We start from the raw sequence: 8133 nt of genomic DNA, 5'->3' as shown, positions 1-8133 counted from the left end.
CATCTTGTTCTGCATTAGAATGACATACATGGATATGACTTTCAAAAAAGGCATTACTAGTAAAATGGTAGGTTATAGGTCACAATTTTACTGTGAAAGGTATGCTTAATATAAATCAAAATAATAAGGAAAGAAAACTATAAGAAGAATAAAATGCAGACCTTGCTTCCTAGTAATGTCACTGAGGCTGAGTGGTAATAAAGATGTTTTAAGCTATTTGTTATGCTCAGAATTCTCTGTTGTATGCAATTTTATCTGACTATTCAAGCAAACACTGCTCTTGAAAGCAAGTGGTATCTCTTTTGTAGTGGGGAAGTGCTGAAGTACCAAAATGCTGCTGAGGCAAGAGTACCGTCCTTAAGGAAAACATAATTACATTAAATGTGAATGTAGTAATTAAATAACTAGAAAAGCAATGAAGCTAAATCAAACTAAAATTAACAGATAAAATTCTGCCTTTCCTGAGATACTTAGCTGAAACCAAGGACTTGAGCATTCTGTGCTAAGGACTGTTCTGTGTCTTCTGCCTGACATTAGTGGGAAAAAAAAGACCTTTCTTTAAAGAGATAAATTAAAAAATACATAGGGGGAGTAAACAAACTGTCTAGAGTGGTAAAATCACAATTACTGCAACAATATCTCATCTTCAGAAGCAAGATAAAGTATTAACAACAGTGAGGAGGAAGAGATGACACAAAGGTAGCAAGATTTTTGTCTTCCCAAATCCAAGTCCAGTCATGCAAATGGAGAGGGAAAAACCTGACAACAAAGAAAATAGGCTCTCTAGAATTATAAAAGAATATCCACAGGTGACAAACTGTATCCAGCAAGCAAGCATGAATTACATAAATTAAAGTTTATTTCCTCTTGCCTTTGGAGACTCACTTGAAAGAGAATATGGACACAGCTAAAGGTTACATGATCAACTGCCTAAATTAAAGCAATTTGGAAAAACAATTGACTTGTCACTCTTCCCTCTCTTTCTCTATTCTTTCAATCTAATTAAAAATTTTTCACATATGTATCTTTTCTTTGTAAACGTAGTTTGACTTTGACACTACAAAGATTTAATTTGTTAATGTCAAAGGACTTCACATGCTGACTTGTAATGTAAATACTAGTCTTATCCATAAACATATTAATATACCTCAGCGTTTTCCTTCCACTGAACTTTCAGGATTCACACTTCCTTACCTTTTGTTATACGAACAGCTGTTTTTGAAATTGAACAGGAACTGCTTTAGATCAATCTAATTTTCATTAACTATAGACTTCAAGGGCCCAGTTTCTTAGCTGCTTAATGTTATAGAGATTTCAATGAAACTATGCAAATTTTAAAGATCTTTGTCTATATCTGCATGTCTAATAAAAATTTCACAAAAATCTATTTCTAGGATGGAGTTAGATATTTTACAAATGTTTTTAAAATAGGATGGAGGTAAAAGTTCTTACTAAAATTTGTAGAAAATATTTAATTTGCAAAATATATTATGAATTAGGAAATATTTATCCTAACATTTATATAGGTTTTTATATTCCAAGCTTGAATTGCAGTAGCTTCTTCTTCAGTGTTTTTAAGGCTTATATTAATTACTAGAACAAACTTCATTGTAAATTAAGTTTATGTGGAAATGCTACAAGCAGTAATAAACGTAAAAGTATTTCTTATAAATACGCATAAATTGAAGTTGAAAAAGTACATTCTATATTGCTTTACTTTCATTTTCAGAGGTTTTGCTGTATGCATGTACATATCAATTTCCAAAATTCCGTAAATCGGGGGTATCTCAGTAATTACTATAAGTGACTTATTTCTACTTGTCCATGAGGTTGCTGTAACTTTTCATAAGATAGCATACTCTTGAAAAAAAAGACTTTAATATTGCCTGAGACTGTACAGAATAGTTTGCAGAAAACAATAACTGTATTATTTAGAAACAAACAAATATATATACACAAAAGGCTGTAAATATTAGTTAAGCTATCTTCAGACTACTGTTGTATTTCACTGTGAAATTATGTCTTTTGAAAGGTGAAATACGTCTTAGATTTAAGAGCAGATAAAATATATTTAAGATTAAACATTTTCCTGAGTACTGTTGTCATTTTTAGAAAGACTGAAGAATTGTAGCTAATGAGGGTTTAATCAAATTACACTTTGTATTTTTACTATATAATGAAACAAAAGTGTAAGAAACATATTCAGAATAGGGTGAAGTCCCTTTTGAAGGTTTTAAATAATAGGTATTTGAATCACAGAACCACAGAATATCCTGAGCTGGAAGGGACCCATGAGTCATACTCCCATTAGGGTAACCTAAGTGTTAAACCATATATGTAAGAGTATTGTTCAAACACTTCTTGAACACTGACAGGCTTGGGGTCATAATCACTTCCCTGGGGAGCTTGTTCTAGTGCTTGATCATCCTCTCAGTAAAAAACTTTTTTTCTAATACCCGCTATGGCCTTCCTCAATGCAGCTTTAAGCCATTCCTTCATGTCCTATCACCAGCCACCAGAGAGAAGAGATCAGCACTTCCATCTGTGCTCCCCACCATGAGGAAGCTGTAGACAGGAATGAGATCACACCTCAAACTCCTCTAAGCTGAACAAACCCAGTGTTGTCACTCACTCCTTGTAAGTCATGCCCTCTACTCCTTTCAGTGCCTTTGTTGCCCACCTTTAGACACATTTTATTTTTATATGCTGCTTGCATTATGGAGTCCAAAACCTGCACAGAGTACTCCAGTTGACACTGCACCAATGCTAAGGAATAGTGGGACAATCACTTCTTTCGACCGGTTATCTATACTGTGCTTAATGCACCCCAGGAGAAGGTTGGCCCTTTTGTCTCTGAGGGCATGCTGTTGGCTGATATTAAGCTTACCAACAACCAAAACCTCTGGGTCTCTTTCTATAGGGCTGCACTCCAGCCTCTTGTCTCCCAGCCTATACATACACCCAGGCATCCAGAATTACACAGTTCCAGGTGCAGAATCCAGCATTTGTCTTTGTTTCATGTGATTACACTGCGAGGAAAAAGCTAACACTGCAATTAAGGAGAAATATGACAGAAAACTGTTTTCAGCTACAGGTCATACAAAACTATTATTAAGGAGCAATTAAAAGCAAATTCTTTGAGTTATTTTAAGTGCATATTAAAGGAAAAATATATTAGCCAGCTCGTTTCTCCACTGAAATCCAAACTGAGAGGACTGCACTATTTTGTCAGCCAGACAGCTTCCTCTCCCAAAGTAAAAATTAGTAGCAGGTAAAAAGCAGATAATAACACAGGTTAGATGGCTGCTTACCATGGGAAGCCTTCATAAAAGTTTAGAGGCTTTCCTCACTTAGTGCAATGAGCATTGTGTTGTGTCCCAAGCCTTCATTACTCCTGTGGATCAGTTGGGAACTTCGGGCGTGCTCTCGCTGCACTTCACCATCTTACTTCCTGGAAGCAAAGCAACTAATCCGAAAAGATGTTTTATACTACTCTCAAGCGATCTTTTTAAAGAAGCTAGTTAATGAACAGTGCCGTGAAAAATAATCTGAAAATTGCTGTGAGTTTTTTTTTCAAAAAAACCCATCCCAAACCACCAAAAAAAACCCACACCACAACCACCACACACCAAAAAAACCCCAAAAACTAACAAAAGACCAAAACTGCAACACCCCAAAAAAAAAAAAAAAAAAAAGGAGCTCAGTATCCTTGTCAGGAAATGGCTACCAATTTAGACAGCACCAACATCTGTAAACATCTGTATATATGGCAGGGGTTATTGTTCAGCAGTATTTGTCCAGCCTCTAAAGGCAATAACGGCTTAACCTCAAATGAGTCTTTAAACTACAGTATAAATATTGCAAAAATAATAATAGAAGAAAGAATTACATTTTCACCGGAGTGAAAACGGGTTTAGGTTAACATCTCACTAGAAAATTCAAGTCAGTGAAGAAAACGTAATAGGATAATGTTTCAGCTGCTGGAAGCTGAAATGGCTCTTGGTCCTACTGTTCTAGACACTTGGTTACAGATGATTCTGTATCCCTCCTTCTGTTTAAATTTTACTATGCTACAAAAAAAAAAAATCAATCTGAAGCGTTATTGTATTGGAAAAAAGAAGCATGAGGTTGTCAATCTCCTATTAATGTCTGATCTGTTCACTCAAAGGGCTGAGAACTAGATTCTGGCAGAATATGTCCATATTAGCATGAAGCATTTTATCAGGGTTACAGCTGTGCAGTGAAACCCTCCCCTGTCACCCTCACCACACTGTGGTTCATGTGCTGGAGACATCTCTGGCACATGAACTACGTTCTTTTCGCCTCACTCTACAGATCTGCTCCTGTTCTGCTGCCCTGCTTGCTAATGAAGACGTATCCAAATGCAACTCAAAATTCAGATTAAATATTTATTTGGAGAATAGGTTTGATTCCAGCCTGTTAGGGAGGAAATTCCCTTAGAGATGGAAGGTGTGTGTTCGAACTTCTCAGGATGAGGCAGTGCTTAATTTGAATTCTTTTACAGCCTCATGCACTCTTACACCTTCCTTATAAAAGGAGAGCAGCACTTCTTCAAAGGAACTCTGTGGTGGATACTCTGTTTCACTGCAATTTAATTATGTCCGTTTGTCCTGGTGCCATACTCCTCCCTCCACGGCAGACACAGCAGAGCCAAAGCTCTGCCACACTAGGCCACATCAAAGGGCCACATAGCCCAACATCCTGACCCCAACAGGAGCCCATAGGTAATGCCTTGGGAAGGGTATAATTATAGGAGAGTACTGGTTCTTCACTCACTTGAAGCTATTTCATACCTTTGATCATTCTTACTGCCCTTCCCTGGACACTTTGAAGGCGTAATACTGTTGAAGAGAAAAAAACAAGAATAGAGCAGACTATAACAGGTGTTAGTACACTATGATTTTAAACGAAGACAGGGGTATTTCTATAATGCTTCTCTTCCTAATGATTTCTAATACCCTGTCTGCTTCCAGCTGCTACTGGGCATGGAGTTCATATAATTTTTTCCCACACAATTTACTACAACTTCAAGATCTTATTCCTGAATCCCTGGTAAAGATACATATCTTCATAGGTAAAGTTACATTTTGGGATGGGAATTCTCTGTACATCATTTCACATTCATCTACGTTGACTTTCTTCTGCCATTTTGTCCCCAGCTGACCCAGGCAGCCCTTTCACAGTTTCTCACATGTTTTTTCTTACTTTGAACACTTTACATTGTTAGGACACTTTTCCACCTTACTTCTCTTATCATTTCCCAAATGATAACTGAATATGCTGAAAAGTACAGATTCAGTGCAAAACTCTGTTGGAAAATGAACATCTATTCCTATGCCTGTTTTACAGGTTTTTATGCTATTATTTATCCTTGTAAGTACCTCTCATTCATTCCAAGAAGCTTTGGTTCTTAGCTGTTAGTGGCACCCTGTGAGACAACATTTAATTGCTTTATCTTATTTCTTAAGATTAATCCAGTCTTAAGACTGGACACAGAAGCAGATTTGTTGGCATTTAAGATACTTTCAGGGCTGGCTATAGACATAGTTGAAGCAAGGAACTGTGTTTGTCAACAGACTCATTCTTATTAATGGCAAAAACCTTGAAGCAAAGCGGGTGACTGCTGCTGTTACAGGCTACTGAGGGAGTAAGAGCTGCAGAGCAGAAGCTGTATTGAGGTAGAAGCAAGTGGAGTTGTCTCCCAGTGGCAGTTTCCTTTATGTCAGGGATACAAATGAAAGCCTGAATCTGCTCTGAGCTTTCTCCTGATTCACAGTCTCCTCTTAGAGATCACACTAGTAGTTGGACTAGATGATCTTTGTAGGTCCCTTCCAACTGAAATATTCTATTCTAGTCTAGTCTAGTCTAGTCTAGTCTAGTCTAGTCTACTCTATTCTATTTGTCACAGTATAGATTTTTTTGGCAATGTGGCCAAGCACTAAGGCCTAATTCTTAGGTGGAAAAATTTAGTTTTACTCACCCTTGCTATGACTTTCAAGCTACTCCTGGGTCCATAGAAAAAAAAAGATTGATTCTGGGTTCACTTTAGGCATTTGTATAAACTTATCTGTCTTGATATGTCAACCTTTTCCAAAAGACTAACAGCATCTCTTGGTTTATCTAGACAGCTCAGTATTATCACAAGAAACTCCATTTCCTACCCATGCTTCTGAAATTTCATTTCCCTTGACCAGAAATCCTTTTATGCAAGACTACACATCTGAAAGTAAAAGGGTCAAGAAAAGCCAGAATCCTTGAAGAATGCAGTCTGTGTCAAATGTCAGATAACTCTTTGGATCTTAACATTGTTTTAAACCAAAAATGATTTTTCAGTCCTCCTTGTAGATAGAGTTTGTTTTATTTCTGAGAGATACAGAGTTTATTTTGACATGTAATCTTCTAGAACATCCAGATTCGTCAGTAGTACAGTCCATTAGTATCTAAATTGCCTGTCAGTCTGTGTCATTATCATCATCAGCATCTGCTACCGAACTGCATAGAGAGCATTACAGGTGTTTATTTAATACTGAATTTATTTTAAAGGTGTTCTGTTATCAATTTGTATGCTTCTAGCAACATCAAGATGCTTCAGGAATAAAAATATCTGGTACTTAATGAGAATTCTGTCTATAGTGAGTGAAAAGACTGTGAAACCGGTCAAATTCACTCCTTGGCAACATTGGTTGAGAAAAGTTTTCCTAGCAAATACACAAAATCAAGGCAACATAAGTTATAGCTGCTAATAACAATAATGCTTTGTTGCATATTGTTTCATCATAACTCTAGCACTAAGAATGCCAAGGGAAAATACGAACTCTTTAAAGGTATTAGCCTTTGTGTAATACTCCTTTATGACTGATAGCAGACAATACGCAAGACCATTAACTCAGCTGTATAATTGGATGAAATTTGCAGGCTAGACAACTCCAAAATAAAAAGAGAAAATGTATAAATTGTCTACATAAAGCTTTGAGGCAGGCAGTAGCTCCAGCCTCATCAGAATCACATGTGCTTGTGGCCCCCCTTTTTAAGTCAGTTTACTCTATACTTACCTTGACCTGGTCAAAAAATAATAAGCATCTCATGTAATACAGTTACAATAAAATGTGTGTTTTCTAGCAGGACAATAAGAAAACTGCTTCTTTTTAGCACTGTAGTTCCTGACTATAGGAATGACATATGAAATAAGCGGAATATTAATAATTTCACATATACTGGAGAGCACAAATCTACAAAATTAATCCGTAAGACCTCCACTTTACGTGCATCTGTTTTAAAACCTGCAATTATGGTGATACACAAAGGTAAGAAGAATAATCTTTCTCTATTTAAATTTCCTTTTATGTGTAAAAGAGTGGTCATTTTTTTGCTGACAAAAGGAAAGACCGATACGTATGTATGTTAATGACTGCGGTAATGACAAGATGTGAGGTCACTAGAGGTGACAGAATGTCATGGAATTACTGAGTAATTTTTTAATTAAGATATGGATGCAAAGGTCTGTTGTTAAATATAACTGTATTGAAGACTCATTTTAAAAATTCCTGTTGTGTCCGGAGTATGTCAGAAAAATTTACTGATTAGTGAAGCACCTGATAGTATATTTGTAACAGAGTGGAGGTAAGGAGGAGGGCAGAGATAGATAGAAATATTTTTAAGGTACTTGGTTTTTGCATCTTCCTCTTTTTCTAATAGGACTTCATCTTCAGTTTTTCTTTCCTTCGCATCCATTTCCTTGTATAAGTTTTAGCTATGCCAGCCCAGAAGATAAGCAGTAACTAGCTTTCTTGCAACAGGAATGTTGCTCATAATTTATGAAGCGTTGACAGTGAAAGATACAGAGAGAAAGAGAAGAGGAAGAGAAGAGAGGGAGAGATGAGAAATACAGAAAACTGAATGGTAGCCTGCAATAAAACAGACATTCTTCTTAAGCCAATGGAAATAACATGGCCATGAAATAGTGACCATTCTTGTAGCCCATTTGCTCACATTTTGAAATAAGACATAGTAGGTATTAACAGACTTATTTAAAGTATGAATTGTAAGTTGGGGGTTGAGGCAGAGGAAAGGGTGGAGGTGGGAGACAGGCTCAGGACCAACTGGTGGTAGTGA

Source organism: Caloenas nicobarica, chromosome 2, assembly GCF_036013445.1.
Source record: "Caloenas nicobarica isolate bCalNic1 chromosome 2, bCalNic1.hap1, whole genome shotgun sequence".
NCBI lineage: Eukaryota > Metazoa > Chordata > Aves > Columbiformes > Columbidae > Caloenas > Caloenas nicobarica.
This window is presented reverse-complemented; position numbering follows the sequence as displayed.